This window comes from Pan paniscus, chromosome 1, assembly GCF_029289425.2.
Source record: "Pan paniscus chromosome 1, NHGRI_mPanPan1-v2.0_pri, whole genome shotgun sequence".
Taxonomy (NCBI): Eukaryota; Metazoa; Chordata; class Mammalia; order Primates; family Hominidae; genus Pan; species Pan paniscus.
Window position 1 is genome coordinate 147,731,699 of NC_073249.2, and position 19,856 is coordinate 147,751,554.

Below are 19,856 nucleotides of genomic sequence, written 5' to 3' on the forward strand. Positions count from 1 at the left end.
CTTAAGATAATGAGAATCTGTTTCTGATTGCTGCCAAATATCCATAATGGATATCTAAATAGGTAACAACAGTAGGTTATATAAGCAATACAACCTTGGAAATGTGAGTATTTGAAGTTGGTTATTGGGTTGAGGTGAACCAAAAGGCTGAAATATTGGTTCATATCCTATTGCTTCTTTTATTGACCTGAAGCCATGTGCCAAATAAATGTTAAGCTCTCAGTGTCAATTTTGTATTAGAATTCTTCATTTTCTGTTATAAGAAATAAATTCTCTTATGTCAGATTAGAATTAAGTGAAATCAATTATACAGTATAGTTAATAGAATTAAGGGAGAAAAAGTTGATCAATAGGCAGAGAAGGGACAGGAACTAGAATGCAGTATCTAGCAAGTAATCATTTCTTGATTTATTATTGAGAATATCTGGAAAGTAAATGTTTCATAATAGGACACCAGAAAATGCTCATCATAAACTAGGTGCCATTAGGTGAATTCAACAGTATGATAATAAATGGGTTAGATCCAAATTGTCCTAAAGTCAGAAATAATTTGAATGAGAAAGTTGCCTATTCTAAATATGTGTTACCATTTTCAAAGTGCCATCGATCACATAGCCCACAACTATAATTTCATGGTAAAGTTTTTATAACTGTGTGATTGAGAATTTAAAAACTTTAGTGTTATTTATAGAAGCCTGTATAGGTGGCACCAAATCTAATCAGAAGTAGTCTGTTTAGACATTACAACTTTACCAAGAATGGCCTTTAGGGATTATGGAAAGTGATATTCTTCCAGTGGGCAGAAAAATGTGGGTTCATTTGTTTCTACTTTGCCTAAAAGGTGAGATGGTCACTCTCAATTAGATGTTGAGTCTTGGAATGACAAAGACTAGATTAGTGACAGGGAGATTTGGGAAACAGAAACCAGACTTCTCTGAATAGGTCTGGAGCTATTCAGAGAAAAAGCATGGTCTATGTCAATAACCTAATTTTGGATTCTACCCACATGAACTGTGAAAAAATAAACTTCCATTCTTTCAAGCTACCCATTTCATGGTACTTGTTGTGAAAACCCACAGAAATTAATACAGATTTATTTCATGTCAGTTCCCTGTCATTCCCATCTATATTAGTCCATTCTCATGCTGCTACTAAAGACATACTCGAGACTGGGTAATTTATAAAGGAAAGAAGTTTAATTAACTCAGTTCAGCATGGCTGGGGAGGCCTCAGGAAACTTACAATCACAGTGGAAGGGGAAGCAAACACGTACTTCTACACAGGGCAACAGGACAGAGAAGTGCAGAGTGAAGAAGTAAAATAGTCCCTTATAAAACTATCAGATCTTATTGAAACATACTCAATATCACTAGAGCAGCATGGAGGTAACTGCTCCATGACTCACTTACCTCCCACCAGCTCCCTCCCACAACACATGGGGATACGGGAACCATAGTTCTAGATAAGATGTGGGTGGGGACACAAAGCCAAACCATATCATTCCACACTTAGGCCCTCCCCAATCTCATGTCCTCACATTTTGAAACATAATCATGCCTTCCCAAAGGCCCCCAAAGTCTCAACTCATTTCAACATTAATTCAAAAGTCCAAGTTCAAAGTTTTATCAGAGACAAGGCAAATACCTTCCACTTATGAGCCTATAAAATCAAAAGCAAGTTAATTACTTCCTAGATACAATTAGGGTACAGTTATTGTGTAAATAAACTCATTCCAAATGGTAGAAATTGGCCAAAGCAAAGGAGTCACAGTCCCCATGAAAGTCTGAAATTCAATAGGGCAGTCATTAAACCTTAAAGTTCCAAAATTATCTCCTTTGACTCCATGTCTAACATCCAGGTCACACTGATGCAAGAGGTCAGCTCCCATGTTCTTGGGCAGCTCCACCCCTGTGGCTTTGCAGGGTACAGCACCCCTCCTGGCTGCCTTCAGGGGCTGGTGTTGAGTGCCTGTGGCTTTTCCAGGCACACAGTGCAAGCTGTCAGTGGATGTACCATTCTGGGATTTGGTGGATAGTGGCCCTCTTCTCACAGCTTCACTAGGCAGTGCCCTAGTGGGAATTCTTTGTGGGAGCTCTAACCCCACATTCCCTTCTCTGCCCTGGCATTCTCCATGATGGCTTCATCCCAGCAGCAAATTTCAGCCTGGACATCAAGGCCACCAAGCCCTTAGGCTGTGCACAGCAGGGGGAACCTGGACCTTACTTAGGAAACCATTTTTTTCTCCTAGACCTCCAGACCTGTGATGAGAGGGGCTGCAGTGAAGGTCTCTGACATGCCCTGGAGACAATTTCCCCGTTGTCTTGGTGATTAACATTTGGCTCTTCGTTACTTGTGCAAATTTCTGCAGACAGCTTGAATTTCCCCCCAGAAAATGAGGTTTTCTTTTTTATGACATCATCAGGCTGCAAATTTTCCAAACTTTTATGCTCTGCTTCCTCTTTAATGCTTTGCCACTTAGAAATTTCTTCCACCAGATACCCTAAACCTTCTCTCTTAAGTTCAAAGTTCCACAGATCTCTAGGACGGGGGCAAAATGCCACCAGTCTCTGCATAGCAAGAGTGACCTTTACTCCAGTTCCCAACAAATTCATCATCTCCATCTGACACCACCTCAGCCTTGACTTCATTGTCCATATCACCATCAGCATTTTGGTCAAAGCCATTCAACAAGTCTCTAGAAAGTTCCAGACTTTCTCACTTCTTCTGGTCTTCTGAGCCCTCTAAGTCTCCAGGAAGTTCCAAACTTTCCCACATTTTCCTCTCTTCTCCTGAGAACTCCAAATTGTGCCAACCTCTGCCTGTTACCTAGTTCCAAAGTCACTTCCACATTTTTGGGTATCTTTACAGCAGCACCTCACTCCTGGTACCAATCAATGGTATTAGTTCATTATTACACTGCTAATATAGACATATCCAAGACTGGGTAATTTATAAAGGAAAGAGGTTTAGTTGATTCACAGTTTAGCATGGCTGGGGAGGCCTCAGGGAAACTTACAATCATGGTGGAGGGGAAGCAAACATGTCCTTCTTCACAGGGTGGAAAGATGGAGAAGTGCAGAGCGAAGTGGGGGCAAAGCCCCTTGTAAAACCATCAGATAGAGAACTCTCTATCAGAAGAACAGCATGGAGGTAACCACTCCCAAGATTCAATTACCTCTCACAGGGTCCCTCCCACAAGATGTGGAGATTATGAGAACTACAGTTCAAAATGAGATTTGGGTGGGGACACAAAGCCTACCCATATCACCATTTATGGATTGGAATCATAGCAGCGTTTTCTCTTAGCAAAGCATTTCTTTCATAGTGAAGGAAGTTCAAAAGTGGTTTGGTTCACGGAGGATTTATTGTAGTTGCTAGGTTATCTCTTATTGGAGAAGAATTGAATTCATTTTCTGTTGTTGATGAGTTAGTGTGGTAGATTAAAGATGGGTACATTGAAGAATGTTCTCTTTGGTGAAATTTACATAAATAAGTATAAAATGAAGGGTCTTTAACATATATTATTCTGTGTATGAAATGAGACAAGAACTGATTTATTTGCTTTCCAGAGATGATTTGGTGAGTCAGGATTTTAAATTATAGTCTTTCTGACAAAAGCTAGATCTGCAAATATTCAACTGTATTCTACTGGAACTGCAAAGTTTTCATATAGAATGAGGACTAAGCAGGATGAATAAGTGATAAAAGAAATGACAATCATATAAAACTACAAGAAAGTAAGATTTAAAATAATAAAATCCAACCTCAAGAAAGTTGCTGAAACAAACAGTATCAAAGGCAGAATAGAGGCTGTATTTTACACAACACAATATAGGCATTTAATAAATGTGAATTTTTTTATATTACTATTTTCTTGCTATCATTAGTATTATTAATTTATGAATCACTGAAAACTTAGAAAATAAATGGTAATTGTAATGCTTAATTAAACTAGGGAAAGTGCTATTAGAGTGAATGAATAAGTAAAACTTCTGAGTTTATTTTATGGAAATCTCAGCAGTTTTATGTTATTAAAATCCATAGTAGTAGTTTCTCTCTTTAATAGATAATTTTCTGATGTTTCTCTATATCAAATATGGTATTAGTCTCATAATTCATGTAAGCATAATCTAGGTAACCAAAAAATATGTATTTTTGCACATTGTCATATATTTTTCCTAAGTTATACAGAAATGAAAGCAGACCAAAGATGATTTGATTAAAATATTTCAGAATAACAGATTAGGATTTAAACAATGCTTAAGGTTTTCTGCTTTTTTATTAAACTGTATTTTTTAGAAAACACATCTCAAATAAAACTAGATTAGAGGTTTCTAATTCAAGATTTTATGCCTCCAAATATACAATTATACTACAGCAAATTACTTATTATAAAATATTTCATATCTAATGAGTATTTTCTATGTTTAGAGCACCATGCTAAGCCCCATTCATATATGTGTGAGCTCATTTATGCTCACAGTTGAATGAAAGAATTACTGACATTATCCTCTTTTACCAGAGGAAACCATGGCATAGGGAGGTCAAAAGAACTTCTACATGGTTATAGGAAATTGAAATGCGGTTATTTAATATTAACTGTTTAAAACTATGTAAAAAATAAGATTTCCCACAGAAGTCATAATCTAACATGGCATTTTTCCAAGTATGTTCTTCTTTCACCTTAGAAGATAATAGATAAGAAAAATAATTCCATGAACACAGAACATCCAGAGATGTTGGTTTAAACAAAGATAGGGATGTGTGTGTGTGTGTGTGTGTGTGTGTGTGTGTATTTTGTATATATGTATATAAATATGCCTATACCTACATATGTATGTATATACATATATACATATGCCTATACATATATACACATCTACCTTTATATAGCCATACACTGTATGTGCATGTGTGTGAAGACTTTTAAAACTTTGATAGGCTAATGTGCATTGCAATCCATCAAGAGGAAGATATAGGCAGTAATTTAATAAAAATATTTATTGAATTTCTACTGCATTCTAGGTATTGGGCTAGAAATTAAGAATGCAAAAATTACATAGGCATACATAGTATTGACTGCTACAGAAGTCATGTATGAGAAGGGCCATTAAAAGTAAAACATGCAATTTGAGCATAAAAAAGGCAATTTTAGGGTAAGTTTGGAACAAGTGACATTTAAGGTGATAGGAAAGAGATGAATAGAAGAATGTGTTATTGGTTAATAACCATTCTCTTCAGCTAACCAATTGGTTAAGAATGTGGTTGTTTCGCTGAAGAGAAGGGAAAATGATCTGGGCAGAGGTACATCATGTACAAATGTGCTGAGGCAATAAAGAGAATGGCAGATTTAGATAATCGTGAAAAGTCTAATACAGCTAGATTAGGAAGATTGAAAACATACAGCCAGAGGTAGAATGTGACAAGCTCAGAGGCCTGGTGAGATCTGATAAGGATTTTGGATTTTATCCTAAGTGTAATCAGCCAATAAAGGGATTTTAGCAAATATATGCCAATATCAATTATTCATTATATAAAGATAAAGAGAAGTTGCCACTTACTTCGTGGTCTGCTTTAGTACTAAGTTATATTTATTCTGCTCTGGAATAGATCTTGAATCTCTTTGGTTCTCGCCATGTCTTTTGCTACCACCTTATCCTGTATCACCATCCATTGCTGCTCAACTTTATTATAATAATGACTGCCAGGTGTTCTGCTCCCAAGTTGGGTGAAGACTCCTAACTTCTAGTCTTAACTCAGGACCCTAAAATCCTTTCAACACTTAAGTTAGAGTATATCCCTACACTGCTTAAATGCCTCCAGTGACTTCCTCATGCTAAGAAAGCACCACTGCCTCACATAGCCTTCAAGAGACTTTTACTGCTTTCATGTCTACTCCCTCAATCTCACCTACTCACACTCTGGAGCCCTTCTACCTGCTATTCCCTCTGTCTGTTTTCTCCTTAGATACTCTGTAGCACAGACATAAAAGGGCATCAATGCTAAGGGAGATTCAGGTAATGATACATTTTCCATCAAATAAGATTTGTAATATTGTTGCCTTGTCTATTTACATCATCTCTTAGATTTCTAAAACTTTGCCAAAAAGTATCTGGATATCTCAAAATCCTGAATAGTTTAGACAATTTGAAAACAAAACACAAAGTCTAACATCCAATTTTTCTCTGAGGGTAAAGCAAAGTTTGGGTTTAGAGTATACTCATTTTTTTCCTTTGTATAAATAGATTTATGTGTAGAAAGAAATCTGGCTATTTTTAAAGAGAGAATTAAGAACCTTAATCCCCTAGTGAATGTGATATCAATACCGAGGCATACTTTCCACTGCCCGTGTTAATTATGAGGCTTCACTCATAGGTCTTTAAAAAATGCTCTGTTAAACAATAGATGGACTGCTGATGTCCTTGAGTGTCTCTCTCTACAGTGGATGCTGTGACCTGGGTGTAGTTCCTGAACTGATTACTCAGTTTAAGTAAGTAGCTTATTCTGTAAATAGCAAGTTAACACCGTCTGCACAGGCTGTGTTTTCTGACTGTTCATTGGCTACAGGAAATAATCTCTGCTCTAATTTCCTACATGAGTCAATAGGATGGAAGCCAAAGGAATGCAGGCTAATGTGACCTTTAAATACATTCTTATCATATACAGTTACATGTGAAAAAATTTTAGAAGAGGCATACTACCTTTTAGTATCAGGAATATGCAAGTTTGCTGGCATTAGTAAATAAAATTTAACAATTCTAGGGTTAGTCTTAGCAGCTGGAATCACCTCAAATTCATATAATATATTCATGGAAGCCTTGTAAAGCTAGAACTGGAAAGACTGTCACTTTAAAAGTAGTTACAACCTAGTCATATAGATTGGTACCCAATTTTAATATAATATGCATATAGTGTGACTCTTGACAATATTATTTCTAATTATTCTTAATCTTTACTTGGTTGCCAAGCTCTTGACTTCTCAAGAGATTTCTTACATGTTAGATATTATTAGATTTGACCATTACATTCTCAATCTGTAAATTTGATACATACACACATTAGTTACAAAGGGTATAAATAATTTTTTAAATAAGGGATGAATTTTCTAATATTGGTATTATTAATGGATCAATGTCACTGGCAACAAGTTGTCCTTTATGGAAAAACAAACACAGGCACAAACCAAAAAATGTCCAAGCCACTCATATGACAACTGCGGACCTTCCTAGCACAGCTGAAACTTCAAGGTAGAAAAACACCAGAATGTCACGTACATTTTCAGGCAGATATATCTAAATAACAGAATGCAAAAGAGGCTACATGTCTGAGGGAAAAAAACTGGGTTTATTTCCTCTAGGTAAAAAGAGATAATAATACAGGTATCCCAATCCTAAAATAGCAACAACCATATATTTTCACTCTTGAAAAATATTATTTTTTAATGTAGCTCCAGCAAATTATTTCATCCAGAAAAAAATTTTGAACAATTTTCAGCAAAATGTCATCATTGCACTGGCAAGCTAAATGTCTTTTCTGGTAATAGGAAATATATAAAAAACATGAGAAATTCTAATTCAGGAGTATAGATATTAGTGAATGGAAGAAAGAGATGGTTTTTCTTTTATTTATTCAAAACATTTGGAAAAGTAAATGCCAAGGTTGTGCCAGCTAGGGGTTCCAAGATAAAAGATTGTCAAGTTCTGAAATTGAGGCAGTAATGAATAGCCTGTTAACTAAAAAAAAAAAAAAAAAAAAAAAAAAAGCATGAACAGTTGGATTCGCAGCTGAATTCTACCAGATGTACAAAGAAGAGCTGGTACCATTTCTACTGAAACTTTTCCAAAAAAATTTTAAAGGAGGGACTCCTCCCTGTCTCATCCTCTAAGGCCAGCATCATTCTGATACCAAAACCTAGCAGAGACACAACAATAAAAGAAAACTTCAGGCCAATATCCATTTTTTTTTTTTTGAGATGGAGTTTCACTCCTGTCACCCAGGCTGGAGTGCAATGGTATGATCTTGGCTCACTGCAACCTCTCCCTCCCAGGTTTAAGGATTCTACTGCCTCAGCCTCCCAAGTAGCTGAGATTACAAACATGCAACACCACACCCAGCTAATTTGTTTGTATTTTTAGTAGATATGGTGTTTCACCATGTTGGCCAGGCTGGTCTTGAACTCCTGGCCTCAAGTGATCTGCCTGCCTCCCAAAGTGCTGAGATTACAGGCGTGAGCCACTGCACCCGGCTAATAATCCTTGATGAACATCAATGCAAAAATCCTCAACAAAATGCTGGCAAACTGAATTGGTGGCACATCAAAAAACTAATCCACCATGATCAAGCAGATCAAGCAGGCTTCATCACTGGGATGCAAGGCTGGTTCAACGTATGGAAATTAATGAATATGATTTATCACATAAACAGAACTAAGGACAAAAACCACATGATTGTCTCAATAGATGCAGAAAATGCCTTGGATAAAATTCAACATCCTTTCATATTAACAACTTTCAATAAACTAGCTATTGAAGGAACATACCTCAAAATAGCAAGAGACATACATGACAAACTACAGCTGACATCATGCTGAATTGGCAGAAGCTGGAAGCATTCCCCCTGAAAACTGGTACAAAACAGGGATGCCCTCTCTCACCACTTCTATTCAACATAGTATTGGAAGTTCTGGCCAGGAACTTCAGGCAAAACAAAGAAAGAAAGGGCATCCAAATAGGAAGAAAGGAAGTCAAACTATCCCTGTTTAGAGATGACATGATCCCATGTTTAGAAAACCCCATCATCTCAGCCCAAAAGCTTCTTAACTGATAAGTAACTTCAGCAAAATCGCAGGATACAAAATGGATGTGCAAAAATCATTAGCATTCCTATACACCAGCAAGTTAAAATCCAAATTGCAAGATCCAAATCACGAACTAACTCTCATTCATAATTGCCACAGAAAGAATAAAGTGCCTAGGAATACAGCTAACTATGGAGGTGAAATATCTCTACAAGGAGAACTACAAACCACTGCTCAAATTAATCAGAAATGACACAAACAAATGGAAAAGCATGCCATGCTCACAGATAGGAAGAATCGATATAGTCAAAATGGCCATACTCCCCGAAAGAATTTATATATTGAATGTTATTCTCATTAAAATACCATTGACATTCTTCACAGAACTAGGAAAAACTATTTTAAAATTCATATGGAACCAAAAAAGAGCATGATTAGGCAAGGCAATCCTAAGCAAAAATAACATAACTGGAGGCATCATGCTACCTGACTTCAAACTATACTACAGGGCTACAGTAACCAAAACAGCATGGTATTGATACAAAAACAGACACATAGACCAGTGGAACAGAATAAATAACCCAGAAATAAGACCACACACTTACAACCATCTGATCTTCAACAAGCCTGACAAAAACAAGCAATGAGGAAATAATTCCCTAAATGACCCTGGGATAACTGGCTAGCCATATGCTGAAAATTGAAACTGGACCCCTTCCTTATACCATACACAAAAAATCAACTCAAGATGGGTTAAAGACTTATATGTAAAACACAAAGCTATAAAACGCCTGGAAGAAAACCTAGATAATACCATTCAGGACATAGATACAGGCAAAGATTTCATGATGAAGACATCAAAAGTAATTGCAACAAAAGCAAAAATTGACAAATGGGATTTAATTAAACTAAGGGGCTTCCACACAGCAAAAGAAACTATCAACAGAGTAAACAACCTACAGAATGAGAGAAAATATTTGCAAACTGTGCATCTGACAATGGTCTAATATCCAGCATCTATAAGAAACTTAAATTTAACAAGAAAAAGGAAAAAAAAACATAAAAAGTGGACAAAGGACATGAAGAGACACTTGCCAAAAGAAAACATACATGCAGCCAATAATCTTATGAAAAATCCCTCAAAATCACTTATTATTAGAAAAATACAAATCAAAACCACAATGAGATACCATCTCACACCAGCCAGAATGGCTATTACTAAAAAGTCAAAAAATAACAGATGCTGGCAAGGTTGTGAAGAAAAAGGAATGCTTATGCAGTGTTGGTGGAAGGGTAAATTAGTCCACCCATTGTGGAGGACAGTATGGTGATTCCTCAAAGACCTAAAGACAGAAATACCATTCCACCCACCAATCTCATTACTGGGTTTATATCCAAAGGAATATAAATCATTCTATTATAAAGACACATGCATGAGATGTTCATTGCAGCACTATTCACAATAGCAAAGACATGAAATCAACCTAAATGTCCATCAATGATAGACCAAATAATGCAAATGTGGTATATATACACCATGGAATACTATGCAGTCATAAAAAAGAACGAGACCATGTCCTTTGCAAGGACATGGACGGAGATGGAGGCCATTATTCTCAGCAAACTAATGCAGGAACAGAAAACCAAATATCACGTGTTCTCACTTATAAGTATAAGGTAAATCATGACAACACATGGACACATAGATGGGAACAACACACACTGGGGCCTATTGGAGAATGGAGGGTGGGAGGAGGGAGAGGATCAGCAAAAATAACTAATGGCTTAATACCTAGGTGATGAAATAATCTGTGCAACACATTCCCATGATCCATGTTTACCTACACTACAAACCTGCCCATGTACCCCTGAACTTAAAACAAAAGTTAAAAAAAAAGATTATCTATAGACTATAATGAAAAGATTGTGCTCAACTTTCATCCATAATGGTGATCACTCAGCAGCTATATTTATATTTTGACTCTGTTCCCTGACTTTGGCTGATTGTAGCAGTGGAGAGGTCTCAATCCAAGGTAGGATAATCAAATTATCTTCCCAGCGAATCTGGGAAGGGAGTTGAGGGTGGCATTCCTTATGTAGCTGGAATTATATTACATAAGCTCTTGTACTCTAGGGTGGCCATACTGTATTTAGTTATTTGGACAGAATCAGGGAAATCTGGTATACAAAGAAGGAGAATGCTGAAGTACACCAAGACAAAAAACGAAGACAGTGGAGTGAGAAACCTCCCTTGGCCTCTGTTAAATTTTCACATCCTTTTTCTATTTTTCCTGATCCTTTGGTGTCTTCCTGCCCTGGGTTTCATTAAAGATTTCTAAATATTTATAGTATAATCTCCCTTTTTCTAAATCAGATTACATTATATTCTGTTAATTACAACCAAAGGACTCTAAACTAAGATGAGGAAATTTTAGTCTAGTGTAAAGCCAGAAAACAAAGTTCATAATGACATTACAGGTGTTAATGGTAAAGAAGGCACATAGAGGAGGCTGTATTGTCAACTAAGCACTAGGCTATAAGGAATAAAGGGTGGTAGGGGCAGGGCAGAAGGTGGAATTAAAGATGAATAAATATTTCTGGAGTGAAGAATGTCATGGCTTTGACACTTGGCTCACATGCTAAGATATACAGCAAAAGAAAGAAAAAAAAAGGGTACAAGAAAATATATGCAGGACCTGAGAGTGCAAATGGTTGATATATATTAAGTTTGGAGTTCTCTCTGTATCTTTATAGGGTATTTTGGGGGAAAGCCTTCCAGTTAGCTATTACCTTGCTTTACAGGAACCAGTTTAGGCTAGGGTAAAATAAGAGGGAGGATAGCAAAAACCACATGCGCACACAACACACACACTTTCCTGTTTACCAAGGCACCAAGTCAATTACCAGAATGGTGGCTGTAAATTCAGTTGTCTCTATTTCTTTGAGATTCTGCAGATATACAAAATGATTAGAGCAGCAGAGGTGTTATCAATGGAAAATAAAATGCCTACCAATGTCATTAAGATAACCTTTGTCTTTGATACCAGAGAAGTAAAATCTCTTGCTTTAAATGCTATTTGTCAACCTCTGCAAGGAATGTGATATCTCTAACAGTTCTATAATTAGGAACTCATCTATTTCAGTTGCTGTGGATTACTTGTGCCTTTAAGGTTTCTAATTAGTTGATCATTGTGACCAAACTTTTACTGCAATTTTCCCCCAGAACCTATAAGAAAAACTTGAGTTAGGTCCTATCAGGTCTGCTATTAATCAAGAGTATCTGTTTTAAATGATGTCTCATCATGAAAACCTCCTAGTATCTCCCATTGTAAAAATGTAATGCACAGGAATATTAAAGACAAAGTGATTTGGCTTTTATAATTGTGTCAAATTTTACCATGTTTTTGTCCCTTCCGATATGAAAATACTAAATTTGGAAGCCAGAAGTTTCATTCTCAAAAGAAATGTGGATAGTAAAACAAACAAACAAAGGAAAAACACCAAAAAAACAGGGCAGAAACAAGGAAACAAATAGTCTACTAAAATAAATTGAGAGGGTCCACATCATCCCACTGGTCATTGGAACCAGCAAGTTCTTTGAGCCTAAAAGTCCAAAAATATTGAAGCTGTCCTCAACTTTTATGTTGTCTCATCTTGCATGTAATAAAAAGGCTAATGTGGAGAAATACGTGTGATTTATTATTTGCTGTTGTAATAATTCATATATCATAAAATTTTATATGTGAAAAACTCCTAGAAATTATTTTTTAGTATCCTGATTTTACCAAATATGTAATGGAGGCCTAGAGAGGTTAAAAGATTCTTACAATAATCTGTATGTTTTCTGGTCAGCTGTAAGTCACAACCTATTCTTCACCTATATTATCTCTGGATTTCTAAAATCACCTCCTTAAAGTTTGCATTTGTCAAGGTTCTTTCACTCCACTAATAAGCACAGCTATGGAGTAATTAGCACAAATTAAAATGAATGTTTTACTATTTGGTAGAACTTTTAAAAACATATCTACCCTATTATATGCTACACAGAAATACATTTTTCTTAATTGCTTTGATATTGCTTCTTTAGAAGGCTACAGCAGCCCTAACCACCTCTAAAATCAAACTAAACTACTTTTTAAAGGCTGAAATTAGATTGCTCTCTAATTAATAACTCATTTTCATTCTGTCTTCAGTAACTGTGGTCATATTGACTACCTCTCCACAACGTATTACATCTCCCAAAATAACAATATTCTTTTGAACCAGTGTACCGGATATTTCCTTAAATCTCATCATCTGAGGTCCTGTTAAAAGATGCTTTTTCTGTTCTTTCCAATTTATATTTTCTTTCTTTATTATATGAAGAAAGCTCATACAAATCCTTTCTGGGCACCATTATTCCATTAGACCCTTTCTCCATTCAGTGTATTACATTTTTTAATGGTGATATTCATATATATTGAGTCACAGACTGCCCTTGACTTAGAATATTTTTCCTCAGTAATGTTGGTAGACCATACCATTCTAGTAGTATGTGAAAGAGACTAATGGCAAGACTGCATAGCTTGTGCAACACAGTTTTTTTCCATGCCAAGCAACATGACTAGTATGAAAGTAGACATCAAGATTTTAATGCCATTGGTGTCATTACCCAAACTTTACTCAACTAAGGTAAAATATATATATATATATACATATATATGTATATATATATACATATATATGTATATATATATTTTTTTTGTGTATATATATATTTTGTGTGTGTGTGTGTGTGGCTGGCTTGTGTTTATGTTTGTTGTTTTTGTTGTTATTTGATTATGTTTGATCACCGAGGGTGTGTGTGTGTGCGTGTGTGTTTGTGTATTTGCATGTATCAGTTATAAATATATGGCACACCTAAACAAGATGCAGTTGTGCACGTGTACATCACCTAAGTTCTAAATTATCAGACAGCCATGCCAGGCATTACTTCCTTAACTGCCTCCAGCTCCTTTGGAAATTTCAGAAACAGCCGTTGTTCTGGCAAGGAAATGAGTTCAAAAGCAATGAAGAACACCAATCCCACTGCCATCCCCACCATCACACACAAATGTGTGCTTGTGTGTGCCTGCACGTATATGCTTGTAGTCTTCCAATCAGCCTGCAACTCCATCTACAAATTCTACCTATAGAATTAAATGCTCCAACAAAAACAGATTTCTTAGTCTTGCCTTCAAGAAACAGATAGATCTGGATATACTTCTTCTAGAGATCCATAATACTGCAGTTTCACTTTTAAAAAAAATTTCCCTCTCTCAACAACACAGGTCTTTCAAAGACATTTCTTCTTGTTACCAAAAGAACTCTAATTGCAAAATGTCCTTTTCCCTCCCCCTTCGCAGATCATCTTTAAACTTTTATATTAATAAAAATCTCCTTCTGTACTTTTCTCTTTAAAAAATTTTGAGATTTGATATATTTCACTCTTGCTGAATTATAAACAGTTCTATTTTCATTCAGCGTTTAGATTTTATTAGTTTTTCAAAAAACATTGAATTAACAGGCTGACTAATAAAAGAGTCAATAAGATGTTTTCACAAGCTTTGCTTATAAATTTAAGAAAAAGACTGTTGAAGGGCTGACAGATTGAAGACAGTAATAGTTAATGGACATATAGTACAGGATAAATTGCATTCTTTATGGAAATGTATAGCAAATAATTTCTGAAGACCATTTTCATTCATCAGAGCAAACCATGAGAAAAGATTACAAAAACAAAATAAACTTCCCCATTACTCTTAAATAAAGGATCCACACAGGATTTTTAAAAGTAAAACTACAGTCAAAGTGAAATGCATACAAACAAACTTTAAATCTGTGGTTTGAAAGAACCACATGTACTTCACTCGCCCTTGAATTCCAGCACCTCATTTTTAACTGCACTTAGTTTACATTTTACTTTCAGAGATTAATCTTTTCTTTTGCTAAGTGCATTGGAAATCATGAGCACTAACTATGTAAATGATGCTAGAAAATGTATCCCCCAAGTATGAAATAAAGCTCTAACTAGATAATGCTAATAAATATTAATATATGGAGATAGCAAAGGAATATTAAATGATTAAGCTGCCCAAAATAAGAATAATAACATACCTAAAGTCCTCCAGGCACTCATTCAATATTTTAGGGCTCTACAAATATTAGCAAAAGCAGAGCCTGCAGAGAAGTGTATGTCCTGAAGCTTTATGACTTGAATCACCGTAAGAAGAGGAATGGGCAGTAGCTACAACTTAACAGGTGAAAGATGGACTTAGTTGGTTAGACCTGATAATTAATTCTGATAGATATAGCCTACTATTTAAACTTTCAAAAATCAGGTTTTCTTCTCCACGAATTACCACTCTTTAGTCATTTTGTGAGCAAAAAAAATAGTATTTTGTAGGCTTTAGTAGTCTCTGGAGAATTTGCTTTTGCCCTAACCACATTACCTATTTTTTCCAGACAATTGGGTTATAAATATTGGAGTAAAGGGAATGAGTTGTTAAGCAGAATGTAGAAACCTCTGTCACCCAAAGCAGAAGTACAGTGCACCAAGAAACATTCCATGGGTGCCTCATGTCTTTGTAGGTTCACAGAGTAAGAGATGAAATGAGTGGCAGATTCCCTAACTCCCTAGCACAAGTCAGCATCATAGACCGAACATACATTTATTTTTTATTGGTTCCAGTATTTGAAGAATATCATGCCCAAGCCATAACAAATAGCATCAATTCAAGAGGGCATTCTCTCTACCGCTCTACGTTGAGATTATCTACAATATACTCTAATATCGCTATCAGGTGACCTGATTGATGATTGGGTCAGTGGGTCTTCTGAGAAAGAATTTGTACCAGGCCATAAATGTTTTGCTTCCATATTAAAGAAGGTGAAGGGAATAGATGATGATGATCTTGCTTGGATGCCAGATCAATGCTCAGGTTCCTCATAAAACCCCTTACCACCACCTCCACCTCAATCCCATCAAGGAAAAGATACAAAATTATACTTTTGTATATGGTGGTAGTATAATAATAAACTCTGTGTATTATCATAAGATAATTTTGCATCTCTGCAAGATTTGAGAGATATGAGTATCCATAGCCATATTAACAATTATCTTGTAGTCTGTGCTGTAAATAAGAAAACTAAGTTGGAGATATTAAAAGTCAGTTTTTTTTTAATCATAAAACTACTGTTGCAGTTTAAATTGCACTTCTTGCTTATGGGGATTATATAAAACTAATAGTAAGAAAAAGATCTGAAAACAATTGAGCAGACGTAGCATGATTGTTACCCTGCTTGCAAAAATCAGAACACAAAAAAAGGGAAAAGGGACTTATTAGAAGAAGCAGTACAAAGCAAATAGCACAAAGCAAAGAGTCTATAGATGTGATTTCAAGTAATTCAGTGAATTTCTATACAGTGCATAGCTTTCAGCCTCAATAAAAAGCCAATGACTAATCTTGCAATTACCCAGCCTTATCACTACCGCACACACATGCTGACTATGGCTAGAGTTCTAGATGATATTCTTTTTATTAGTATAGCCAAAGGGAAATTTAATTAGAGATACTTCTCTTGAATGGACACGGGAATATATAAGGATTAACAAATTAATCCTAACATTTAATTACATTAAAATGTTTACCATTCTGTATAGAAAATATTGACACTCTAGCTAACCCCTTTTTTAAATCTGTTCCCTCTTATATCACAGTGAAAACATTATTTCTGAAGGGGAAAAAAGGTAGGATTTCCTTCCTGCTAGCTTGTGTACTGACCAAACAGGAAGAAATAATCAACCCAGTTTATTCTGGACTCTATCAGTTCCTGACCACATTCCGTAAACTCAGGCATTTGGAAGAAAACAAACTGATCCGCAGGTTACAGAAACCAAAATATGTACTGATGGAGAGATAGGAAACTGTGACTAAATGAATCCAGGTAAGTCTAAAATAGAGTAATGGAAAGAAACCCCGGCAGAATATTTAAAGAGATAGTCTTGCTTACATCACAAACCTTTATTAACCAAGCTAACAACTAAATTTGTATGCCATAAATAGTGTAATTTCTGCCTGTTTGATATGGTTTCTTTTTTCTTTCCTTCTGCCTCAACTGCATGTATGCACAGGTAAGATAATGTGTGTGCTTTTGGGGTGGATTTCTGAGTTGTCTACAAATAAGGCCCAGTTGTATGGCTTTAGAACACCCACTCAAACCTGCACATGTGGATGCTATAACTTTACTATTATTGTTTTGACATTTAAGAAACAGATGGATGTTTTTCACTTTGGAAGCCAAACATCTGTTCTTCAGAATTCTCTTCAGAAGCTAGAGTCTTATAGCAGGAACATATTAAATTAAAGAAGCTCTTTACCACCTCACCCCTATTTGTGCCTCTCAATCAAACATATTTTAAGAAACTGAAAAGAGAAACTTATGAATAAGTTTACAAGCATGAAGACTCTGCTGACATTGATTAAATAAGTCCATACAATGTTCACTGCAAAGTAATCTATGCTAATGTAATTTACTAGTAAGAAGGAAGAAGGAAGTTGAGCTTTGAGCTGTGATATATGAAGAGTTGCCTGAGGAATCAGGTAGCCCAGCACTTCAGAAAAATTGCATAATTCCCATGAAAAATAAATTCTGTCTGTTTTTATAAAGAAAAATCTAACCTAAAATGCATATAATCATTTGTGCCTGTTTCTGGCATATTGAATGCATGGTTAGAGGGGAGAAAATTTCACAAAATGTGCATAGAAGGAATTCTTTTTTGTATTGTTTTGTTTGAGCTTTATTTTGGGAGGGGGTTCTGTTTTGATTTTACTCTGAAAAAGAGATTGCCAGCTCTATCAAAGAGTAGTTTGCAAAATACAAAATTGCAAAGCCCTCAGAACATATCTAGTTCATCTGGAATTTGTAAATATATTAACCTACTATTCTCCAGGGGAAAAAAAGGTATGTTTTAGACTAATTTTGGATGTAAATTCTAAACAGGTGGACAAAGCAGCAGGAGGGTGATATCAGTCTGCTCACAGGGGTCTCACACCATATAGTTGTAGAAAATGAATCACAGGGATTGGTAGTAAAGGAAATCAGATTTTCCAAGCCAAGTATTTATATATGAAAGGAGCAGGAAAGCTCAGTAAATTGAAGATCAGGGATTCAAAGCCATGCATCTACAACGTATAATCATGCAGACTCACTGCAGGCCACTGCTGTCCAGTCAATAAAGAATGCACATATTTTTAATTTAACTTTTAAAATTGTATGCTATAGTCTAAGTGTTCACATGATGAAAACATTTCTTCCTGTATACATACTACCCATGTGCCTTGGAATAAAGTTGCTTTTTGATTACCAACAACTTTTGTGAGCTTCCTGCTGGTGACACTGTTTGTGACATTGGCAGGAACAGAGTTCAGATGAAGAGGTGATGAACTTCATATCCCTCCTAGCTAAATATATAGAAGAGAACAAGAGAGTCCCTGTGTCATTTTTGAGCACAGTACAAATTGTCCTGAGAATAAGTAACAAATGTTGTTTTTGGTGGCATAATCCCAGTGGGGACATAGATAATTTTTGTGGAATTTCCATTTACTGCTGGCATTCCTAGAAATGCCAGGGTTTTTTAGTGTTGCTGTTTTTTCCTAGTTCACAATTTGCAGAAAACGTGAGCATTTTAATTTTAAAATGCATTTTTAATGTCTTCAAAAATCTTGGAAGTTTGATTTTTAAATGACTTTCGCTTACACGGCGACTTTCAGGATGATGAGTTTATCTGTATCTCCCAAACGTATATGGGGAAAGATCCTCAGAAACATTTGCCCAGCCTTCTCACAGCCACACTGATTGTCCTGGGTGTTTTGCTCTGTATGACAAGTAATATGATGATAACAACGTAATTAAGATTTACTGAGCATTTACTACTTACAGGGCTCTGGATTAAATGTTTTACATTCATTATCTCACTTAATCCTCACTCTAACTCTTGAAGTTAGATAGCATTATTATCCCCTTTACAAAATAGGTGATGAAGCTGTAGTTTGAGGAAGTTAATTAATTTGTCTAAGATTACTCATTCTAGTCATTGGTAGAACCAGGCTTGAATTTAGACCTGACAAAGCTATGTAAGAAACACTTCTTGATGCAAAGTTTACTGACTGTTCTCCAAATTGATCCTTCTAATTTTCATAATTGCAGTGCAGTGTGTTAGCCTGCAAAAACTATCTAAAAAAGTAGTAAGCCCACATTGTTTGACTTTCGTAAATTCTGGAAATCCTCAAGTAGCTTCCTTGATTCCCATAGATGATCAGGGTGGTCACTTGGTACTAACTCCTCAGCTGCTAGGTGTTTAACTTTCTGTTTCTTCTTACTGGAGCCTCTTCCTTCTCTGCGTAGCCCAATCAGATGCCCAGCACTTCAGACCTAAGATGGCCATGTACACATTCTACTCCTGGTACTCCTCATCTTAGCAGACAACTACCCATTCATCCTTGCTTCACCAAAGTCTAGGCTGGAAAATCATTCTCACAGAGCAGTACTGGATCGGATCAGCTAAAAGTGCCGATAGTCGGCCCCCCTTTATTCTAGATGTGTGTTGGTGGAAGTTAGCACAGAGTTTGCATGCCTTCTCATTATAGAGGGTCACATATAAAATTTCCTTGGAACTCTATAGACTTCCGACAATGGGTTTGATGAAATAGGGCAAGAAATTTTGTCACTACTGGGATGCAGAAGAGGATAAGACTCAAAACACAGGTTTTGCAAATATTGTATCCTTATCTTATAAGAATTCTCCGTCATCCACTATCTTGAAGTCTCAAAGTTGCTGAGAAACCCCCAAATTCTTAGACCAGATTTGAAAGAATTTATATTGTAAACATGCATATGATGATTTTGCAAACATTCCAGCATGTTTCATATCAGTGACTGGCAGATATTTCAATCATTTTATATCCTGCTATGTCTGCATCTATATTATTACATGCACTTATATATCTTTTTAACTTAAATTTTTACCAGCTTCCTCAGT